Source organism: Falco peregrinus, chromosome 9 (assembly GCF_023634155.1).
Source record: "Falco peregrinus isolate bFalPer1 chromosome 9, bFalPer1.pri, whole genome shotgun sequence".
NCBI lineage: Eukaryota > Metazoa > Chordata > Aves > Falconiformes > Falconidae > Falco > Falco peregrinus.
In genome coordinates, this window is record NC_073729.1 from 5,092,906 (window position 1) to 5,117,331 (window position 24,426).

At 50.7% G+C, this 24,426-nt stretch overlaps 1 protein-coding gene across 3 annotated transcripts in view; it reads right to left on the bottom strand.

Annotated features, from left to right (window-relative positions):
* Nucleotides 1-24,426, bottom strand: part of LOC101921845 (USP6 N-terminal-like protein) — an 81,558-nt gene that overhangs the window by 49,276 nt on the left and 7,856 nt on the right. For all 3 annotated transcript variants that reach the window (XM_055814738.1, XM_055814736.1, XM_055814739.1), the window contains exon 2: nucleotides 18,783-18,864. The gene's annotated coding sequence lies outside the window, so the exon portion shown is untranslated. The remainder of the gene's footprint in view (nucleotides 1-18,782; nucleotides 18,865-24,426) is intronic.

A 24,426-nucleotide genomic window follows, 5' to 3' on the forward strand; every position in this document is an offset into this window, starting at 1 on the left:
CCTCCTCTAACGCAGAAGTCGGCTGGCACCAGCTGCATCCCTGCTCGGAGCATCCCGGCTTTGCGGCTGATGCTGTCTCCCCAAAAGAGCAAATCCAGCTGGTCCCTCCAAGCACTTGCAGCCGTCCCATCCTTCGGCAACCACCCTGCGGTACCCCACCAGAGCTGGGGTGCAGCTCCTCTGGAGCAGAGCATCCCGGGGCTTGCTGGGAGAGCTGCGGGAAGGGGTAGATGCCATCCTCCCCCTCTTCACAGGGAAAGGGCTGCCTTTAACAGCAGGCTGTGGAAGATGCGAGGCAGACGTGCCTCTCCAGAGGAACCACCCTGGCTCTGCTGAAATGAATGGGAATGCTGCTAATGACTTTACAATGAAACTCAGATTTCCACCAGTCTCCACCACACAAGGCCCATCTGAACTAGGAAGGACTGTTTGCTGGAAAGGCTGAGCTTCTCTGAGCTCTGGTTCCTCATGAGTCTTCCCTGCTTATCTTCTTCCTTCCCCCTGCCAAATCTGCTGATTGCTTTAAGCTCACAGCAGCTTCTGCTCTGAACATTTCTCAAAGCAGTCTGCATCATCAGGGTCAAGCTTGATGTAGTGACTACAAGAACTCTTGCAAGGAAGCAGGGGTGGGGGAGAGAAAAAAGGAAAAAAAGAAAAAAAAAACAAAAAAGGAGAAAAGTAAGAAGAAAAAAGAAGAAAGAAAAAAGAAGAAAGAAAAAAGAAGAAAGAAAAAAGAAGAAAGAAAAAAGAAGAAAAGAAGAAGATAATTCAGCAATTACATCATTCACAGGATCTGCACCTGGTGTATTTATCCCAGCAGGACCAAAATTGTTCACAAGACAGGTATGAGCCTTCCAGAAGGAGATGCAAGCAGCAGCAGCACACCCAACGCCCAACTTGCAAAGCCCTTCAGATGAAAGGGGAGTTCTCCATCACCATCGCAGCCAGGAGAAAAGACAGGGGCAGCGGACAGTGACACAGGTGGGGCTTAAAACAGATCACCTGTCATTTTACAAGAAGGGGAGGGGGGGAAAGCAGAAAGAAGCATCCCACAGTGTGCAGACTTCAGGACCCACTACCAGCCCTGCAGGGTCACAGCCCTTGGCTAAGCATCTGCTTGGTTGGAACTGGTCTGCAAATTATAGAGTAACTGGAGGCTTTAAAAGCCTTGCAAGAAAATGCAATAAAACAAATCAAAATTAACTGGGCAGGTTCTGTGGGACAACTCATTTTTTCCCCATCCACAACAACGCCACGCGGAGAGACGTGGCGTGATCCCACCCACTCTGGCAGCACGTCTGGCCGGGAAGGGCAGGACACGGGGAACACCCTCCGAAGGGCTCTGCTCACCCCGCGGCAGCCAATGCCATCCCTACACAAAGCCTGCAAATACATTTAAGGCTCAAAAGTCATCTGAAACAGGTCCATTCTCCCCTCCCACTCCATAAAGACAATCCAAATTGGGTCATGTCCTGACAAGAAATGAATGACACTCATTTAAGCCCCCGCTGCAGCGCTGACATAATCTAGGTCCTTTCATTCTCCTTGTACTGCAAGTGCTAAAGATGCTTTTGTATATCCTCTGAAGTACTCCATTTAAAAAACCATGGTAACTAGGGCATTGCATTCAGCTGCTCTTGAAAAAAAAAAAAAAAAAAGCCATTCCCCTTCCCTCTCAATAGGCTCTTAGGAAAAACATTGCCTAATTCAAACCCGGCTCCACCGGGACGCCTGGAGCTGGGCACTAGGGATGGGGGCGAGCACAAATACCGGGTACCACTTGGCTCTGCGGGGGACGGACGGACCACCAGCAGTATGATGGAGAAAGATTGCCCTTACCTGTGCCCTGCGGCTAAGCAGCACCCAAAAGTGCCATCTGAAGTCACCAAGCGTGACAGCACAACTGCGGCATTCAATAGCTAAAACGTCGTATTTTCTTTAGAAACTACTAAACGCCCCTAAACCTCTCCAATTCTTTTTACGGGATGACAGGATTATTCCGTTCCAGTATTTTAGTGTGACACGGGCCAGAGGAACCAAGAAGCAAGTTTTTCTGTTCTCTCTGCATGGCACTAAAAGTTTAAGAGGTCTTGGTGTTGGGTTTGGGGTTTTTTTTCCTTGCTTGTTCCTAATGCCTCAGAACTGTGACACTTTCCTGCATGGCAGCTTCTGAAGTTCGTCTGCTGGCACCAGCGTCCTCCTCCTGTCTGAAATGGAAACATTCAGAGGTGTGGGCACAGAGCTCAGATGGAAAGAACAGGGCAGCCCCCACTAAAAAAGCCATTAACTGGGGGAAAAAATACCATCGTAAAAAAAGGACATTTCTCTAAGATCGAAGGCCCGTTAGTTGGGTGTTTTGTTTTTTTTTTTTTAAAAAAAGAAAAACATTCATAGGTCTACATTCATTAAATAAAATAAAAATCACATGCACCAGCAGCAGAAAGTCTAACAACTTTAACACGACCTAACTGTTCCACCATTCCTCACAGACAATTTTAGCAGACATTTTCCAAATCCCACTACATAGTGTTGTGGAGCCACATTTCAAGATTTAAGGTTTTAAAAATAGAAGCCTTTAAGCTCAACATCTGCAAAAATATCCCCCCACAAAAAAAAAAATAAAAAAAAATTGGAAAAGTTCAAGCCCTATCCTGTTAGGGAGGCTATTCCCCCCCAACGATGCACAGAAAGACACTTTGTGCCTGGTTGTAGGAAGCGGCACTGGACTCATGGCAGCGCTGCACGGGACTTCGTAACAAAATTCCTGCCCCTTGTAAAGAGATGCCAGCTTGGGAGAAGACAGACAGTTTCAAAGACTTCAAGAACACATTATTAGAGGGGGGAAACTGAGACACGTAATGGTTAGCCAATTCCTCATGGAGCAGAAAATTTGTTTCTTCCGACTAATCCAACACCATCTTTGCTAAGGCAGGCTGCCGCAGCGAGAGATGTGCGAGGGGTGAACTGAGGACAAGCTCAGCAGTTCACTTTTAATTCCCTGACTCCTCCGGCCACCATCCACTGTGTTGGTTTTCAGGAGGAAAGCAGGAGAAAGCTCATAAAGGAAAAGAGGATGACAACACCAATTCGGGGAAACGCTCGCAGCGAGAAGGGTCAGCCCTGCTCGTGCTGGACGCGGGGCTGTCAACCCGGTCCCAGCACACCTGGGCATCTTGTGAGATGCACAAAGACTGAAGGTGTTCCGAACTGTTGTGCCCTTATTTCTAAATATAGGGGAATATATTAAAAGAAGTCTTAAACTTATGTAAGCAGCAAAGAAAAAAGCTCAAAATAACGAGGGGCTTGCGTGAGACGCCCCCGTTGCCACTGCAACAGGCGCACAGCAAATGAGTAGGGTTTTTATAGCCGGTATTTGGCATCGTTTTGTTGCTATTTTTCTCGAGACTGTAAAAGCACACTCCCTCACATGAACCTCACAGGAGGGGGGAGGGGGGGAAAAATAGAAAAAGCTCTTACTCCTGGCATCGCTCTGGCAGACCTCTGCTCAGTCAGGCTTTTGAAGGCAGAACTTTTGTTATGGGAATTAAGGAAGAGAATTAACACGGAGGAGGGTGCCGAGGAGCAGCAGCAGGGGATGAGCATGGCAGCTCTTGGCTGCGCTCCCCCATCTCGCACGAGGCAACTGGGAAGAGCCCGAAGAGTCACACTCCAGTTTATGAACGTTTCAGCACCCGCCACCTCCTCCAAGCAGCTGCCCAAAAGCTGACCCAAACCCAGGCCCCCTGCCACAGCTAACGAGCTCCTCTAACGCCAAGGCTTGACGGACACCCTCCGGCACGTGGGCACGGCACGCTCCGCACAAGCACAGATGCTCCCTGCTCCTCCATCCCCTGCGCCACGCATGCCGAGGGACACCAGCCCCTCGACTTTTCATCAGCAAAGGCCGGCACTGCGCAGGCTTGGCTCCAGCAGGAAGGCAGAAGGTCAGGAGAAAGCTCTCCAACAGCATCTGACTCTGCTTTGCGAAGCCAGACTGTGCCAACATCCATCTCACAGCAAAAAGGACACACCAAGCCCAGGGAAGTTTAGCTCCCAGGACTGCTAATGCCAGCTACGTTAATTATATAATTTTTTTATATATATATATATATAATTTATATAATAATAATAAAAAAAGGCCAGTTACTTCGTTTAATGCATAACGTCTCCTCCTTGCTTCAGGGGAAGGGCATGGCACACCTCAACCCGACAGCAGAATGTTGGTGGTATGTTGTCACAAGGTTCTTCAGAAACACAAAAGAGGAAAGCAAGTGACTTTCATTTGGAGTAAGAGCTGGAGAAGGTGGCACAGGGGAAAACCGCCAGCCAAGTGCTTTTCAGAGAGCAGACAACAGCAGCCTGGTTTTGCTGCTGCTGCTCCCCACCTAACATCAGCCACGTTCTGGTCCCAGGTGAAGCACAAATCCCACACGCACAGCAAATACAAGCCCCACGGGAAACCGTGACAGGTACCGTGAAGCATCCCAAAAAGCGAAAGAAGTCCCAGCAAGCCACCGGCACTCAGCCAGGCAGGCAACTATTCCTTCTGCTCACATCCAGCATTAATGAAACTAGTCCTCTTAGTGTTTGGGAGCCCTTGCCATGGACAAACGCCCTTCTCCATCTGATCTAGCACCAGCCACCAGAAGATGGGAAGGGGAGTTTTAAGGAAATCCCACTGGAAAGAGAAACCAAGACACACAGGAAAAGTTTCACCAAAACCAGTCAGCACCCAGTTTCTACTCTATTGCTGTTGATGGATCACCAATCCTCTCCACACGGAGCAGCACAGAGAAAACACAAGGCTTGGCACACAAGTAGAGATTTGTAGGCTTAATTTCTAGCCTGCTCCCTTCATCAGTCACCTCGGGCCACCTCAAGCAGCAGTGCTCTTGCACAGGACCCTGGGCTTTGGATGTGCTGGAGTTTTAGCTGTATGGACATCAGCTCAGGCAATTTTGGGGAAACAGGGCTGGCTATTTTCTTATCCCTGCATTTAGAAAACTGAAACGAGTTCGTTTGTAGCTTTCAGTACTTTTAACCAAGTGATTAAACGGAGAGAGCAGCCAACTTCTGTCTTCCTCTAGATGAACCGCTGAGATCACGCTGTTAAGCAAGCAGCGCTCTCACTTTGTTTTTAGCTGGAAAGACTGAGAGCGCAAAGGGGTGCCCAGCCACGGAATGGAAAGACTGATAAATTGCCTAATGTTTCAGCAAGAAAATAAATGCAAGATGTGCAACAGAAATGCCTGCTGAGTAATAGATGTGGGGTCATGTGGGCATGTTTCCAAATTCCTTCTCTTCAGTATGCTCAACAACTCCTCCAGCAAGAAAGTCAATGCAATGAAGCACAGCACGCTTTTTCAACTAAGCCTGCAATTACCCCATCTTCTCGCCAATTAGATGGTTGCTTCTAATCCTCTTCAAAGCGCCCACAAAGTGTTTGCCTGGACGCAGACTCCAGAGCAGCACGGCCAAGGCAGACAGTGTATCATCATGAAATATTAAGCCATGGGCATCACAAAAAAAAAAGGCATCTCTGTACCGAGACAAGAAACAAAACAACCTGCAGGAGGCCACTGGTGTCATGCAAACCATGTCAGTAACAAAGAACGACTGTTCACAGTGAAAGACCATGAGACAGCAGATTAAAAAAGCCAAACAGAAGGAGGAAACACTTTTTCCAAGTGACCCACAAATGGGCTGTGGCATGTTCTGTTACTCAGAGCAAGTTACAGAAACTGTCTGCAAAGCAAGAAGCGAACTGCCGAACAAGACCGCCTGCAGCTGTTAAACCCAGTGACTCATTCTGCTTCCCTGAGGATCCTCTCTGCTGGTCACTAGTGGAGGGATACTGGCCAGGCTGGAGCCGTGGTCACTAGTGGGGGGACACTGGCCAGGCTGGACCTTGGCTGGAGCCAGCGTGGCAGGTCTGCCCCTCTCCAGCTACCATACCCCGGCGTTAATGACAGCAAAGCTGAGAGAAGGCTGGGCAGCAGCATTTCAGCCCCCTCCCCCCGCATTTGAAGAGACCATCTCTGCCAGGGCTCTGCAATATGAGCAGACCACGGAGATCCTTGTAACCGTCCTTGCACCACCCACCACCACCTGCGCTTCCTTGGGCAGAGGGTTCGGAGGGGAAACACTGTTCTCTCTGGTGCAGAGCCCCAGGCAGTGAGACACAGCGTGTCCCACCTTCTCTGCAGCGTGTCGCTCTGAACCAGAGGCTGCAAGAGTTCAAATGGGACAAGAACAAGTGCAGCAATCCTTCATCAACCCAAAGTCAGCGCAGACTCCAGAACTGAGACCCCCAATGAGTTGCACAAAATTTATCCAGCATCCACAACCAGCAGCCCTTTATAAAAGGCATCTGCTCTCATGATGAATTGCCCACGAGCTTTACAGAGGAAGCCTGAGGGCAGGAGGCACCTCCATCTGCCTGGCCATCCCTGCCACATCGACCACTGCAATCTTAGATGCTGCAACAAGCAGATCGTGCTTGCAAAAGTCTTGCACCACCAGACCGGACGAGCTTCCAGGAAAATGCACCAGGATCGCCTCCCTACACCATGGCTTTGCCACAGCAAACACTTACCAAAACCATTAACTTGTGGATGACGCCAGAAGGCTGTAAAAACCAGTATACACACAAGGAATAGGAAGATGGTGCTGTGCCACGGTGCTGAGCAGCGAGGGTTTCAAGCCGCTTTATTCCTGCGCTTGCCCTCTGGCCGCTGAAGGACCAGGGCACTGCTTGGGAGCTGCTCCTCTGCTTCACCAAGTGTCCAAGGTGAAGCCTGGCACAAGCAAACCTGCCAGGGCAGCTTCGCGTGCGATCTTCCTCCAAAACGAAACCCCCTCTCGTTAACGGTGGAAACGGCTGGGGCAGGGAGGAAGCCGCTCAGCTCACTTTAGGGTTGCTCTCTCAGAAGACGCATGAACGCAGCAAAGTCCGGGAAACAGGTTAATGGCTCACGCAGAGGGCATCTCCATCTCACCTGAACCAGAAGCAGATGCAACACCAGCGATACGGGGCAGGGAGATGGCCCATCCTTCTCCCCGTGGCAACCAACCATCCAGAACAAATTGCCAGCAATGATAATCAGGCGGAGGTCTCTTCTGAAGGCCACTTCTGCCTCAAGAGGGGAAATCATAAGGACTTTATGCAGATCATTCAACTTGTCCTCCAAGCCAAGGCACCTTGTCAGCTTCCTGCCTTGCTGTCACAAGTCATGCTTGCACCTAAGAGGAAGCATTTGCTCACTGCTGCAGCTACTTTCCAACCAGGCTGACCAAATCTTCCTGTTTCTCTGTGCTCCTCCTGTGCTTCCCGCTCCTGGCAGCTGCTCCAGGCGTCCGTGCAACACCAGGTTACTCACTTCTGAATACAAGGAGCCAAGCTATTAAAATGATAGGTTACTACAATTTTACGAGGATGTTCTCACCAAGTTGCTGGTTTAAATAACAGACTGAGCTCTACGGACATTACGGACAGTAATAATGAGAGTGATGATCACAATTAAAAGCCCTAGGCCAGCATCTCTCACTCTACAGCGAGGTGAAGATGAGTGACGTGGCACCAGCCGCCTCCAGGGACCGTTCAGCAAAGGGGTGTGAAACCCTTTGCTATTGGAGAGGTGCACGCAGAAATGTGTTGTGCTTCAGGGCAGACAAATCCCTTCCCTGAGAAGGTTAAAAACAGGACATCCTCTCCATGGGGTCTGCGCAATTCATGGTCCCCCAGCTGTGAGAAAATGAGAGCTGACAGCAGTGCCGACACAAGCACCTGTTCGCTAGATTTACGTGCAGCCCACGGGCATATCATACCTGCTCTTTACGTTAGGCATCCAGCAAAAACATCCCTTCCTCTCGCTGCTTCTCCCACCTCGTACCAGCCAGGCTTCTGGCAACCAGGAGAGTAACCAAACAGCCCTCCTTCTCCCACGTTGGCAGGGACGGATCCTTAACCCGGCATGACAAATGCTACCCTCATAAAAACACTAACCTAAGCATCTCTGCCTGGTGTCAGGCTTTCAAATAAAACAACCCACCTCAGCACGAAGCTAAGTGCCCTTCCTGCTGACCAGGGCTCCTACCATACCTCCACGAGAAGATGCTCGTGCAGAGCAGCCAAGCCAGTCCCTCGGTGCCGCCGCACACCGGCACTGCACCCTGCTCTACCACACAAGCCGAAAAAGAAGGCGGCTGCTGCAGCCCGGTTCCCTTCTCCCTGCCGTACCTTCTCACCGCATCAAAACCACGCTGCAGAACAGGACTGGAGCTGCCTGCAGAAGTGCACCTCAACTCATCTAAACAGAGCATGACCCGAGACGTGGCTTTCCCGCATCTTAGCTCAGCACCTTCCGCCACTCTTTGTCACCCAGCCTGCTTTTGCCCAGGACTGCACCCCAGGAACACCAGCATCACCATCACCAGTCTACAAAATGCCTGCCAGCTCCAAACGGCAGGTTTCTGGCCAAAGCAGCAAGCCTTTGGAGGTCTCCGATGGTTTGGTTTTTTCCCCTCCCTCACCTATATCGGTTCATCTGAAGAGCAGATGTTTCCTTTGTTAGTTTTGGATTCTGTTTTGTCGGGAGGTTTGCTTGCTTTTGTTACTTGAGTCCTCTTCACAAAAAGCCCAGCTCCGGGCTGTGGCATAACCCTTGCATTAAGCAGGCTGGTGGCTGCTCTTTTCGACCCACTAATAATGGCTCGGGTTTTTTTTCCCCCTCTTCAATTCCAGGCTAGGCAAATAACTCAGCCTCCGGGGAAAAAGATATGACGATTTCATATCTCTCAAACCAAGCAGAGCGTTTCAGTGCAGAGCCTGCAAAACGTGCACTGAGCCGGTGCCCTCCGGCATCTGCTCCGCTGAGGGAGCACGCCGGGGCCAAGGCTACCAAACGGAGCGGACCCACAGCTCCCGGCCTCTTCACTGCCCTGGGTGTACCAAAACCCCATCAAGCATCCCTCTCCCTGCTGCTTTCAGAAATGGCTATTCTAGATTTGATAGGAAAATAACGTGCAACTGAACTGAAGCCAAAGACTCGTCTTCGGTCAGGTCATGCGTCCCACCAAAAAGGAGGTGGCTGCCCAATCTGCAGGTTAATCCAGTTTATAAAGTACAGTAAGTAGGACCGCTGTGACTTTTCAAGTTCAGTCCGTTATCCAGGGCAATCCTTCACTAAATATATTAATAGTTAAGTACAATATGAATAGTTATGTCTGCAAGTACAGTTTCACGCAGGTAAAAATCCCCACCGCCTGCATTTGGCACGGTGCTCCTATCATACCAACACCTAAATCATATTTTCATCTTTGCAGCTGCAACTGTTAAAGCATCAGGCATCTCGCTCCTCAATTATTAACACCAAGTCTGTTTTCTCATGCCTCACCCTTGCAGCTTTTGCAATCTTTTAAGGGACAGCAGGGGGTCTTGGAAGGACAGAGCCAAGCGATCCGTGCTAGTACAGCTCTAGGAGCCATTTTAGCTATACCAGCACACTACTATCATTACCTCATCAGCGTAATGAACCCTTTATGGCAAGGTTACAATACTAGGCTGTTTGAAAGGTGTGCCAGCTGCAAGCCCAAACCGTGTTATTTTGTGTGACAAAGCGTGCCAAGCCTGATACCGTGCTCCAGCAATGGAAAAACCAGACTTTCGGGCAGATCCCCAGGATCGAGCAGACGCAGCAACTGGTTTTTCCACAGACGCTGGGAGCTGGGTACGCTTGCAGACTTTTCCATACCAGACGCACAAAGTCCCTCGACTCAAAGGAAGTTTAATCCAAAGGGTTTCCATCAGGAAAGCAGGAGTCTCTTTCACAGCACGCCTGCCAAACCGCTACGGCTAGAAAGCTCAAGCAAGCTGTACAGTCCAGGGATATTTTATTTCTTCCCCCCCAATTAACATACCAATAAACTTGGCATCAGGCTACTTACAGAAACGTTCTCTCTCAACGTGAACGCTAAACATTTATCCAAGAGAGCTTCTTAAGTGAGGTAGAGGACCGGCTAATTTAAACACAAGCCAGCCTACCTGGAGGGTCGTTAACACACCAGGCAAAACGAGCCGGAGGAAGAAACCGCTGCAGCACGGAGGGGACTGCTGCCCACCTTCTCCTGGAGACCTGAAGGGCATCCCCAGTGCTGGTGGCAGAAAGAAAAGGCGGGTTTTTTTGCCTCGGAAATAATACTCAGCAACTGTGTGAATTCAGGATTCAGGCAAGCCCTTCTGAAAATTACATTTTTTTTCATTGACCAACCTGTCACTAGCAGCAAGCATGCACACTACAGCTGCCCTGCCAGAAAACCTAACCAAGGAAAAGCACCTCCCCCAAAAACCCAGAAAGGTTTTAACTGCGATTAAAAATACTCCAGTTTGCAGTTTTAAACACATGAACTCAAAAGAGATGCTCTGAGAAATGTTCCTCTCATGTGGTTTCTCTAACGGCATCGTCATTGCAGTATAAAGGGGAGAAACTAATTCGTTCAACATGCCCTCGCCCTCCGGTTCCTCAATCCAAACATCTCTCTGTGGCCATTTAAGGAGGCGGATGACATGGAAGCTGTTTGGACTAGAAGACGTGCCACTGGTTTCTCACATGTGGATTTTATTGCAAAATTTTGGTGTTGCACTGGGAAAAAAGCGAATTCAAAAGATAAATGAGAACGGCAACTTGAGAAAAAATTATTGATCTCTACATATGTCCATCCCATTCTCCCCCTCCACCCTTTTTTTAATATTTTTTTTTTCCTATCTTAAGGGGCACAATAGCTGAGGAGCATGTTGTTTGTTAGAGTCCATCCAACCCAGCTGGTCAGCTGCAGCAGGATTGCACCGTTCAAACAGTTAACACTCAGGAAACTTTATCTCCTGAGCATCAGACCACAAGCTGCAGCCACTGCAAGGTCACGGTACTTAGCTGGCAGCTGTGGGTGTCTCGCATCCTGTCCCCGAGCAGCTTGTTCATCGTGGTCCTCCCACTGCCACAGCAGCAGGGTCCCAGTACCCAACGGACAAGGAGCTCTCGTCCCTCTCGACAAGATCTACGTTGATTAGCAGAGAGGGGAAGAAGTCAGACACATCCTAGGAGACACCACTGCTATGCCTCGAACACCATCCACCCGGGTTGATACAACCCAAAGCCTTTCACCAGTATTCGCTGCTCAAAGGGGAGGGGAAAACCCAAAAATGCAAATAAAACCCACTTCGCACTTAAAAGATATTCGGTTCCAAAAAAATCTGAGTGCCGAAATTCGTTACGGCAGCTCATTTTAAATTGGGGAAACAAACCTAAGTCCTTGCACAGGCAGAAGTTCACGCTCTGAGCAAACCACGGGAGGTCTGCAGATGCACACCATGCTGGCCGCAGGGTCCAGCCTTGGAGTTCAACGGAGGTAAAGAGATAAACGTCCTTGGTGCAAAGCTATGTCAAGTCTGATAATCACATCTGCATGCAGATCCTAATAACGACAACCTGTTATTCGTGGAGGGAACTGGGGAGTGGGAAATGGGCACTGGGCTGGAAGAGTAGAGCATATTTAATGTGTGGGATGCTCTGTAGAAACCAGAAGTAGCAGGGTTTGTTAAGTTGTTAGAAATATTTTGACAAAAGTCAACTCCACCAAGCTTAGGAAGTCCTGCTTCAAGCTGAACTTAGCGCGATCTTAACTGAAACCTGGCCAAAAACCAAGCAAAAGGCCGGCAAGAATCATGCTTTCAGAAACTCAAATGCTAGTGCTACAAAAGTGGTTTTCCTGCCTGGAGCTTTGAATACACCACCTCCTCTAACAGGAAAAAAATATTTTCTGCAAAGTGACCCAAAGGACTCCAGAAGCATTCAGGAGACTGCTTTAGTTGAAGTCAAAAGGGGGGGGACAGACAAAAAAGCCCATAAAATTGGAAGACAATGTGAACAATGCTGAGCTATTCATTCAAAAATGAAAGCTGCTGCTGGGAGAGAAGGGGAAATGCACACCACAATAGCTTTGGAAAACACTGCCCAAAACCCTCAGGAAAGAAAGAAAAAGAAAAACATACTTTCAGAAATCAAGGACGGTACCAGTAACACAGAAGAATTCCAGCAGTTGCACGCTAGGAAATAACAACCAAAAAGAAAATTGCTGTGGTCGAGCTGTTTATCCCAGCTCCCATGAACCTGGCTTTTACCAGGAGCGCCTTTAGCAGAAACCCAGCACAGGGGTTTTGGTGGCTCCCAGCACTCGCACCGAGCAGGGGTGCGGCCCGCCGTGCCCCCCAGCCCCACGTGTGGGACCAGCCTCTGCCCCCACTCAGCACTGCCACGAAGGACTGACTGTGGAGGGAAGGAGGCACCTCGGTGGCCGTGTCAACCCCTCTCCATCCCCTCACGTCTCAAAGACAAGCTACACCCCCCCCTAACATCTACATCCCAAGACGGGACGATGCACACGGGGAATAAATATGGGGCTGTGGGCAGGTACAGCAGCACACATCTCACCCTCCCATCTGTCTGCTGCTTCGTCTTCTTCCACAGATGCCTCCTTTAAAAAATCCTCGTTGCAGGAGGGACACAGCAGGGGCATCTTTCAAGCCACCACTGATCTCACAGCGATGAATCTCAGCATATTTAAACGCAACCTGCTGAATCCCTGGGAGGCTGCGCTTCTCCTCCGCGTGGTCCTCAATGCACAGCACGGGGGTATGGAAACCCATGGGGGCTGATGGCAGCACTGGCAGCATCACTGCATGCCATGCAGGTATCTGTCCCTGTCCTCCTAAAGCAGCCTTCAGACAGTCCTATTTCCACTCAAAGGACGCCCAGTGAGGCCCCAAAAGCAGCTATCCTATAAAAAAAATGGGTTTAGAACAACGGGTATTTCAGGAATGAGTTAATACACCTGGAATTACCACCAGCTCCTTGCACCGGCATATTTCCAGCTTACCAAAGCCTGCCACAGCAGTTTTGCAGGGTCAGAGAACATAAACAAGGGGACAGCAAGCTGTAATTCTAGCAACAAACCAGAAACCTTTGCCTTGAGGTTGCCATTTCCACCTTCTTCCTCAGCCTCATCCTCCAGCACCCTGGCAGCCCAGTGCGGGACCCTCCGGCATCCCCTCAAGGGCACTGGGAGGGTGAAGTCCCACCAGAGCTGCACACCAGCCAGCCGTGACCTAGCTCTGCTTCTCCTCTACTGGCTAAAAAGCAATGCCAGACCAAAGATCCTGTACGGCCAGAAAACTGGAGTTCACGTGGACTGTGCCACCCACAGCATCCTGGATCCCAACATGGGATCCAAGCAAGAGGCTGCGACTTTGGTTTCATAAATCACCAGCACACTGAGCCCGTCTTCCAGCAATGCTATCGCTCTCCTTCCCTGGCCTTCAGTTACAGTGTCTCCAAGAGCTAAAAATACTTCTTGTTATTTAACAATCCAGCAATTCTTCTGGGAGCTAGGTAGGATTAAAAAAAACCACCACAACAAAACCAAACTCTATCAGATGAGAGCAGCAGGACTCCAAGGCAAAGCATTTGTCTCAAGAAGTGGCACCATTCAGACAGCCTCAATCAAGGAGCAAAACACAGCTAAAACAACTCTTAATAAAAGCTGTATCTTTTACGTGAGGAAAACAAACAAGTGAACCACACAGAAACTCAGCCAAAAAGAAAAAGCAACGCAATCCCTTGTGAGCCGACAAAATATTAGATAGCCCATTGCATTTCTAGCTTAGAGCGGAAAAAAACAGAATAACCTTAGTGTTTAGTTCCCTTCTAATTCTGGGATATGTTTTTTGGCAGCAAGCCTGGGTTTCACCTGAGGGTAATGCAAAAAGGAACATAAAAATCCCCAACGTGAACGACAACTGAAGAGCGGCCATCTGTGTGGGCGTTTCTCTTTCCAAACCAAACGCCGAGTGAAAAGGGTTTTCCAACGAGTCAGCCAAGGAAAGGGAAACTTCATGGAGAACCGCAGCGGGATCTGCCTGGAGAGCATGCTTCCTTCCCCCTGCCCACCAGCAGCCGCCCTCCAGGTTCCTCCTGCCCCTCGTCCTCCCTTTGCAAACCGCAGCAAAAGCTGCTGGGAAGCACGCAACGCGCGGCAGGGAATTACGGGGCCAAGCAGGGCACGACAGCCTCCAGGGATAAGCAGCAATTTAGGCACCAAGCGCTGACCCTCCGTGAGACGGCCCCCCGTGAAAGCAAATTGAAAGACGCTTCAACCGGCGCTGTCGGCTTCGCAGGCTGCTGAGCACCAACCCTGCGATGCCCCAGGAACGGAGCCGCGTGCCACAGCCGCCCCGCTGCGCCAAATGACGATTTCCAACGCGGTCATTTGACCCTTGCAAACGCTGGCCTCCCTGCAGGTAGCCCCCCCTCCCCAAGAGCCCCCACCGCCACAGCCACACGCGCAGCCCTGGGGCTCAGCACCAGCCAGGCACAGCGCTCAGCCTGCTCAGAACCCAGTCGGGTGAGAGCAGATGGGGACCTGCACGGGGCTGCTCAGCTTCCACCCAGGAAAGTTCCTTCCAGGGCAGCCACGCTACAGCCGCCGGAGACAGGGCATCGCTCCGGGCAAAAGCACTTCAGATGCACCCCCCGGCCAGCCCAGGACGGCTATTTTCACTGTCTTCACCAGGAGACTGCAATATCTGCCCACATATCTTAAGCGTACTTCAACAGTATCGGCAAAAATCCACTGATAGCAAAAATATTTTCCTACCAGAGTACTCGAAGCTCGAGGTGGACACCTCCTCCTCCAAGCACTCACCCGCTGGAGCAAAACCCTCCTTGCTTGCACCCCAAGGTCAGAAGGAAAGGCAACCCAGGGATGCCCTGAGATTCCTGCTCATTTCGTAACAAGCCACTGGAAAAGGAAATTGAGCTGAATATTCACATGCTTAAGGCCATTTAAAGCAGAGACTGGCTCTCCTAACATACCAGGGTTCCTCCAGCCTCTGGGGGCAAGAGGCGGAGAGGAAAAGAAATACCTTTTGGGGAGAAAGCACTACTAAGACAGGAGTTCCCCTGAAATAACTAGCAACAGAAGGGGGGAGGGAAGGAAAAAACCCAAAGCAAAAAACAACCACCCACAAACTTTCCCTGAGGAAAAGCTTCAAACTGATGAAACCTCTATATTCAGAGGTCAGCAGATGCGTGGCGAGCGTGGGGCTGACCACGGCAGCAACACTGGGACACGTGCAGAACCCATGTTCTGCATCCCACGTGGAGAGGGGATTTGCAATTAGGATCACAATGAGAGAGTCCCCAGGGAACCAGGGAAAACTGAGTAGCTAAAACACTCCCAGTTTGCCAGCTGATACAGATGTTTTTTTTCAATAGGAAGATAATAACAGGTCTTAGGAAAACATAAGCCCCTCCCTGGAGGTAAGAGTGTTGTTTCAGCACTTAATTTTTCCCAGTCTTCCCAGGAAACCCAGCAGAGACTCCCCCAGTGCACACATTCTTTACTCGAGTTAAATTAGATTGATGCCCCCTGGGAAGATTACTGCTCTAGACAGCTGATGGGTGCTTTTACCTTGATCCTCATGGTGCTCCTACCCCTGTGATTGAAACAGCACTTAGAAGTGTCATTCCCAGTTCTTCACAAAGATAAACCTGCAGGCAACGTACACCCACTCGGATCAAATGCAGGAGTACACCTAAAATCCTAGTGCCACCTTCTTTCTTCTGGTTTCCAAATATTAAGAAGAAAACTGAAGCCTGAACCATTTCTTCTTGTTTTCTTAATGGAACGATGACAAAGCTGCTGTGCAATTCTCTGTTACGGGCTGGGGGCAGCAGAGCGGGATAAAGCCAACTGCAGGAGTTAACCTGGAGCAGCAAACAAATTATTCACGTGCCCACACGCAGAGCCAAGCCCTGTTTGTCAGAGGAGTAAGTATCAAAGGCTTTGAACACTGCCCTCCGCTCCCCGCTGTCATCCTCTGGTGTTCACAGCATTAACAGCTAGCAGTGACAGAGATGCCTCTGTGAAAGGGGTGGTAGAAATGTCAAGGGGGATGCAAGATGCAAGAGCAAGATGAAAAGATCTCTGCGCCTCTGAAGGGTAGCTGCCTGTGAGAAGCCAGTTCATGCCGCAGAATGGTTAGGAGCAGTTGGTGAAAGCAATGAGGCATATGAAGATCGTTTGCCCCCGGAGCAGCAGCTGTGAGGAGACAGCAGCACTGCCCCAGGACATCCCACACGCCACCCTGCTCTGGTGGGGTATCTGACAAGGGGACACACACACGGGGATGGCAGTGCCTGTATCACCAGTGAGTCTCCAGCGGCCCCAAGCACGGGCACAACAGGAGAGCGCAAGGTGCTGCGTAGCCATGCTCTGCCCTTGAGGTGAGGGTCCTAACCTGCTACTCAGCACTCCAACTCACCCGCTGCTCAGCATCACTGCTCAGCGCCCCAACTCACTGCTCAGGGTCAGGCCACATCACCCACCAGCCCGCCAGCAGCAGCTCCCACCCACCCAGTGCTGCTCAGCCTCCGGGGCAGCCGTCACAAGGGAAAACAAGAGCAACCCAGATTGACTTACCCACTGCAGCAAATGCAAGGCTGCTCTCCACTTGCATTACCCATCCTTATGCTCTCACAACAGCCTCTCAAGCTATTTTTTTCAAGTCAGCATCTAGGCTTTTTCCTAGCTAATATGACATTTCCTCTCCCTTCCCCCAGCCGGAGTATTTGGTGAAATCGCTCCTTCTGCAAATTGTGCTGCAAATGCTGAACTTTTGCCAGTTAGACAGGGAAAGCCTTGACTAAAAATAAACGTTTCAGAAAATAGATCCCTTCCCAGTATGATGAAGTAGTGTATAATGCATGCAAGCAGACCTGCCAGAACACAACCTCCAGATCTGCATGAGAATCTCATCAAGCTCAGTGACAGACAGCTGCAACCACTGTGGCTTGTCCCATCTTACAAAAAAATGAATAACAAGAAAAAAAAAAAAAAAAGTGGGGAGTTTGGGGAATGAGAGAGGTAGGGTTGAGGGTGCTGGGGTAAATCAAGTTTCTCCGTTTTGCCAGCAGGAGAAAGCGCCACCACCGCGTGCCTGCATCCCCTGCGAACCGAGCCACTCATAACCCGTGCGGCAGGAAGAGGATGACACGCGTTCCCCGCACGGCCGCTGCAGGAGGCAAAACCAAAGCACAGGAAACCTGCTGCAGCTGAGGCACGTAAAAGAATGACTTGGGCTTTTGCCACCTGAGTCACCGGGAGTCTGGGGCACTGACTCAGTGCTGGCTCCCTCCGACTCAGACGCACCTGCCACAGCTTGCCAGCAAACAGAGGCACTCCTACCTTTGCTGTTCCCCTTCTCAGTGCGGTTCTCCCTTTGAAAAGATGCCTCTGACGCCAGAAAAATAATTTAAGGAAAGGAAAGTATGACGAGAAGGCTAGCAGGGGAAGCACAGACAGCGCTCTACCAACCAGCTCTGCTTTAAGCTCTGGAATGGAGAGCATGTCTGCTTGCCCGGTGCGATAAATCCCAGGAAATAACAGGGGAATGAGGTGGAAACGGCTCCGCCCCAACTCCTACTCCTCCAGCGCGTCTGCCGCGCCACCCAGACAGTCCCGGTGAACCAGGTTTTCAAGAAAGATCACTTTCCATAATGAATCCATTTCACTTTTTGAAGGATCAAGGAATCGTCATGCGGCGAGTTACAGTTACATCCTCCAAATGGGCCATCCAGCATGCAGGCAGGCCAAACGCAAGGCAACGCCAGTTTGGGATGAGATCCATCAGGGATGGACATTTTCAGGAAGAGCTTCTTCTGCTCTGTAAGCTCTCAGGACAAGCCGATGGCTCGAGCTCGGGTGCCAGGCCAATCCCTCCTTACCCATCAATGCTCCTGCCACAGCATCCACTCATCTGCCTCTCGGACCCCCCCGAGTGACCACAACTAGCCAAATATCGCACTCCAATCCCGGTGTGTGGCTGCACACACACCTCTGGACAGCTGGGAACATAATTCCAGCTCTTCAAAAAGTAGCCTGCAACCCAGGCCTACATTTTCTTCTCAAAGCGCCACAGGAATTGCAGTCAAGGTGCATGAGGACCCACTGGCAGCAGAGCGAAGGGCACCACTTAAAGCACGCCTGGCATCTGGGTGACAACCGACTCAAGTAATCCACTTACAGCGCCAAACAGCTGTAGACAGCGCAGATGAGACCTTTTCTGTTGAGCACTGATGCCTTAAAGCAATAACAAAGCAAATAACTCGTGCAAAAGGATGCACCAGGCAGCGCAGCGGAGGCATACCCCTCTGCTGCTGACAGCAATCAGCGGCACAGCACAGCAGGAACGATCCTGGGAGGAATAAGCTGCTACAGGCTGTTCTTGCCATACACTCAGAAAACAACAGCAGATTTGTTCATGGTTGGATACCAACATGAAAACAGCTTCCCCCCACCCCCGCTCGGGATGGGGAGCGATCGAAGGCCAGCGAAGCAGGGGAGGGCGCAGCCCCCAGCTCGACTGGGATCCCCCAGCTGGTGCCACAGGAAGGAAAAGGTTGTGCTGACATTAGCAAGGAGCGTGGCCCCCCAGGAGCCGCTCTGCAGCAACACTGTGTTCTCCAGTGCTTTCCTCAGAGGGCTGGCAGAAAGGCTCCATGCACACCTTACCTTCTGCCTGGGTGTTTTCACATCTGGATAGAAAAAACCTACTCACTGCAGAGCAGCCTCTCCCACAGTATCTGCCAGTCCACACTGGTAAGGCAAGCGGTGCACACATTCTGCTCTTGGACACGCACAGATGCTCGCCAGGAGCACAGCCAACGTACCTGCTCAGAGCATCGGCTTCTCCAGAGGCACCGACAAGGAGCCAGAACACCATCCCCATCAGCGTACGGGATCTGGCAAATCCTGCGAGCGGTAAGAGAGAAGAGCAATTAGGGACATTAATAAGAACGGGCTGGGGAAAGGTAAGGATGCCACAGCAAGCTCGTGAGAGATGGGCGGCTGTTAGATCCCTGGCACGGCAGTGGGGTCACCCAGCACCGGGCTGTCAGGGTGCTCCTGCGAAACCACAGAGGGAAGCCAAGGTAAAAAGCAAGATGATGAGTCCAGGACCAAGGTTGTTCATCCAACAAAGACTCCTCAACCACCAGTGCAGCGAGGTTAACGCCTAGGCAGAGGAGAGGCAGCGGTGCCCCTGCTCCTCACCCCGAGATGCCGCTGAAGATCTCCTGGTGCACAGCAGCCGAGTGATTCCTTACAGTCTGCAGAGCAGGTGAATCCCATCTGGCCTCAGAGCCAGGCCGCTTCCACTTTTTCATGATTACCATTGATTCTTCATTATGGTTTCATAACATAAATGGTTTTACATTTCCCACTGATCGCTTTATCAAGCTTTTTGTACATTAGTTACACAAAAGATATCTGAGCAAAAGCTGTGACAGCAGCCGCCTCCGTGGGCTGCAGAAACACCTCACTGCAGGCATGCAAGGCGCCTGCTGCCTGCAGAAGAAGCAGTATCGGGGAGGCGGGGGGGGGAAGATGTTTTACTGCAAACAATTCTAAGGAGCTGTAAGGAATGTTTTTTCTGATGATACAACTGAAGCAACGGTCACTGCATCCCAGCCGGTTTTACTTTTCCCATTCTGTTCACACAGCGGTTCAGGGGCAGCCACGAACACGGCGGATGAGCAACCATCCTCAAGCATGTTGCAACGGGCAGAGGACTGGGAAGCAGAGGGAGGTACGGGAACAGGGTGGGACAGCTGCTCCAGCCAAAGCACCGAACCAACAAGGGGAAGGTACGGCATCAGCCCCACAACATCTCACATATTTCCTGCCTGCTGGACCTTGTCAGGAACGGCAAGAAAACTTACTCATGCAGCGCGCTGGTTTACCTTGGACTGAGAAAAAAAGATTTGTTTTCCCTAGTCTCTGTGGGTGACTCACAGACATCAGCCGTTGCCAGCTGGTATTTAAAGAACCGAGAAAAAAAAACATAATCCATTGGACCCCCATTTCCCCCTTTCTCCCTTCCCGTTATGGAAGGGCTGAAGGCATTTCTAAGGATGAAGACAATGCTGAAGACCACAGCACAGACCTCGGACTCCAGCCTCAAGCTGATTTTTCCATCAACATTTGTAATTGCTCTCCCTGTTGCTTTACATTATCGCACTAGCCAACACACAAGAGTTACTTACTTGCATTGTGTACCTCCAGGAGGGTCTTCTGTTTTTCTTTTGAAGTCAGTAAACAAACCCTGTTCTGCAGTGGAACATAAAGTCTCTACAAAGACCAAAATAACATGACAAATCCAACCTGGCCAATAATCTTCAGTGGCAGCTTATTTATGGAAGTATGAAAAGACAGATTTCCTCCCCCAGCAAGGAAATTTATACTTCAGTTTCGCGTGGCTTAAATCTAAAGGGGCTGCATTAGCTTTGTAGGACTCCATCTGCACTGGCACCGACCCGCGCCAGGGCTTTGCACGTGGGGGAGAGCAGCACGGCTGCCGTGCAAACAACCTTTTGTCCCTCCCTCCTCCAGCTCCTTCTTCCTCCAACAACTTTCTCAACGCGACTGCTACTATTAGACAACACTGCAGAAACATCACTGGCAAAGTTCAAGCTCCTCGCCTGCCGGTACTGCTGAGCAAGGCAGAGATGCTTGCAGCTTCTCCTAAGTGCTGCTGGATTTAATCAAACCCATATGAAGGTGGCCTCGCCTGCCTTCCCCAAGCAACCACAGCTCTCAAACAAAGCATTTTGTCCCGCAGCAGCCAGACATACTGGGGACACAGCTGAGAGCCAGGGAACCAGCCCCTCCACCCCCTTCCCAAACTCCCTTCTCACAGCGCCCAGCCCAGCGGCATCGCTCGCCCCAGGGCTGCTCCCTCCTGGAGACACAACCACGCTCCAGGCACTGCAGGGCATGGATGACACACTCATGCCAGCAAAGCTCCTCTGCTGCCCTCCCGCAGCTTCAATGTGTCCACCAAAACATGTATTTCTCAGTGTCACCACCTCAACAACCTCCTTCTGGCCCTGACCTCGATGTCACAACATGTTGCTCGTTGGCAGACTGAACCAGCACGATAACATTTTGTTTTATTTCATCTAATGCAGCAAATAAAGATTCACCAGACTTTTTTAAAAAAGTTTTGAAGCGTAGGGGCAGACGACTGAGCGATACCTGCAGAGGGAGAAGGAAACATCCCCAGATCAGGAGTGAAGGGTGCGAGGAAGGCAGTGGGGCAGAGAAACAGGAGGGCTCCGCGTGGCAGGAGCAAGCAGCCAAGTCCCCCCAGCATAAGCAGTAAGACAGAAGGGTGGCACTGGCCAAAGGGAAGGCACACGACCTTGGGGGACCTGCCAGACCCCAAGACTGACCATGCGACTTTGCATGGTCACAAGCAGATACACCCACCATAAGAGAATCCCTACTCTGAAGCTTAAATAGAGGGATGGGGTGTTTCCTGCCATCTTTGAGAAATAATAAAGTTTTCTTTAAGAGGCTTACGCTAATTTTCTCCTCCCCTTCCGTGATGATCTTGCAACACCAGCAATTTCAAGCTCAAGCAAACAGCTCGGGGGGGGCCCCAGCCAACAGCAAGGCTGAGCATCTGTGCGGCTTCTCACAGCAAGGTGCACCACCCGCTGTGACCAGCGCGTACGATGGGCTCCTCCGATACAGGATCCGGCTAGTACGATGGGCTCCTCTGATATGGGGTCCAGCTAGCACCTGGAGAGCCTGCCGGCTCCTCACTCAACAGACCTTGACACGTCATCATCAAGGCAACAGAGTATTTGCAACAAGCACCTAAGACAAGGGCTTTTCAGCTCAAGATGAGTCGGATGAATGTTTATAAGAAGTCAAGCAGGAAGATAAACCTACCCCCAGCCTTAGGGCAAGAGAACGGACAGCGGGACTGGTCCTGCTCCCTCCCACAGAGGCACTAACACATCAGGCCCTGGTCTGCAGCGTATTTAAGCAGAGAAACCATCGAATCACAGAGTAGTTTGGGTTGGAAGGGACCTTTCCAAGGTCACCTAGTCCAACCCCCTACCCTGGGCAGGGACATCTTGCACTAGACTATCCAACCTGGCCCTGAACGCTCCCAGTCATGGGGCACCTACAGCTTCTCTGGGCAATCTGTGCCAGCGCCTCACAGACAACTACACCCTTATATTCAATGTAATATTCTCTTTGATACATTCAGCAGAACGCTTTATTTAAAAGCTGCAGTCAAATTCACCGTTTTATTTAAAACCTGTGCTCAAAGTCCTCCCAGAGGGATACCCCCCTGGGTTAACGGGGAAGCTGAACGTTTTCAACACATACATGAAGCCGTCAGTCAGCAATGCACCTCGTAGGACTCCACTGACATTGCAGCCTCCCAGAAACATTAACACACTTTGCAATCCTTATTCCCTCCTTCACAGGGAGGGACGCTGGGGTAGAAGCTGGACATGCTTGGCTGGGGGCTACACAGCTGCCCTCCGGCAAGCCGTGCCCACTCCCACATGCTCATCAGCTTAACTGATCCAAAACCATCCTTTGCTGCCAAGACAGCCCTGCCTCCTCCCTCCTCCCCCTTCTACACAACCCAATTATCTCTATGCTTGTGGTAGCAACCATCGTTTGCTTGATCCAACTGGAAGCCATTCCAGAAAGAAGAAAATAAAGGGGAAGGATTTCTGGCAGGAGAACAGCCTGAGATCAGCTAAAGCTGATGGGAAGCACGACCTCAGAAAGATGGCACAGCGGTACATCTGGAAACCTAGATGAGGCTTTCAAGGAACCATGCTTCAACACATCATAGCTTTGTCTTTGCACAGGGGTAAGTCACTTAAAAAACACTTGAACAGCTGCATTCACTGCTGGATGTGCCCGTTCTAAAGACCCATCTAAAACAGCCCGGTGAAGTGCTACGTGAGGTCTCCAAACTAGGCTGATGCACCCAGACGGCAACACACCACAGCTATGCAAACCTTGCAGCTTATACCAAGGAACAGCAGTTAAAAATAATTTTTCCAAGAGGTTTGGGGATTATTTTTTTTTGGTGTGTTTTGCCCCAGCTGAAGGGTGTTCTCAAATATTTTTTTTTCAGGAGAAGAGCAGCAAGGACAAACATATGTGAAGGATCTAGCAAAAACTCTTAAGCAAAGCAGACAGCAAGATGCTGAGAATAAATAGACAAAGCCCTTTCCAGCACCAGTGTTCAAATCCATCTGGACATATCTCAGGCTGTCACAGCAGCCCATAGAAGGGGTTTTCCAATTCCATGCAGAGAAACTCTGGAAAATAAAGACAGAAAACCAGAAGCACTAACTCAAACTCTAAGCCAGCCCTTCACTCTGAGACGTGACCTCCTTGACCACCCCCAGGAACACAGAGGGAGAGCACAGCACAGCCCTGCCTGGTCCCCACAGGGTGGCCCCAGCTGCCCCCCCCCCCACACCTCCATCCCGCTTCTCCTCTGGCACAGGGGTGGATGGAGGGGTCCCAAGAGAGCCGAGAGTCCCGGATGGGCTGCTGGCACAAGCCTTGGCAGCCCAGCCAGCCACCTCACCTCCAAACCCAGCCAGAGCACCATCCCCACCTAAAAAAAGTACGTGTCACGATGCTGCGCTGAGTGGAGGGAGCTGATGCACCAGCATCCCCAGAGGTACCATCCAAACATCCCGGCAGCAGTCCACCGGAGCTGCCCCCAGCTCCTTACAGAGGTGAAGGAGGGAGAGCTCATCCTCTCTTGGTTTTGTAAGTTTGTGCAGCATTAGTCACCAGGCTCCTGACGAAGCTGCCCTGGGCCCCCAGGCGAGCCTTGCCTACCAGCTCTGCCGCGCTCGCACCGAAACCACCGCCTCCGCCAGCTCTCAACACCGACCGACGAGCACAGTTAAAACCCTCACGTTCAAGCCTCCTTTAAACACGCTTCACAGAAATACCCAGAGTTGCTCCTTCACTTAATGCACCCTTTTTTTCTTCCCCCCCCTCCAGAAAAAACACAAAGCTACTCAAATTGAGTTTCCACGGCATTAAAATCAATTAACCAGCTGTGCATCTCCAGCTGTTCTCAGATAACTGTTACCACGCAGAGCACATGCACACCCCAGAAATATCCCAAAGCATCCTGAAGAATATCATGGACTTTATTACAAAGCTCCAGCTTTCCCCTCTGCAGAAATTCATCCTTATCTTTAGCTTTAAAGCAAAAAAAAAAACCAAAAAACAAAACACCAAACACCAAACTAAACAAGCCACTACAGATTGTTTCAAGCCAGTTTTTACAGAGCAGAGTCTTTGAAGTCAGCTGCAACTAGCTGTAACCACAGAGCCGATGCTAGGCAGGACACAAGAGCCATCACACAGGCGACATTTACGGCGGGGACCTTTCAATTAAGCTGCGTGCCACCTCCTGGCAGCAGGGACTTGGGGCAGAGCAAGGCCCCTCGGCTTGCAGGAACCAGC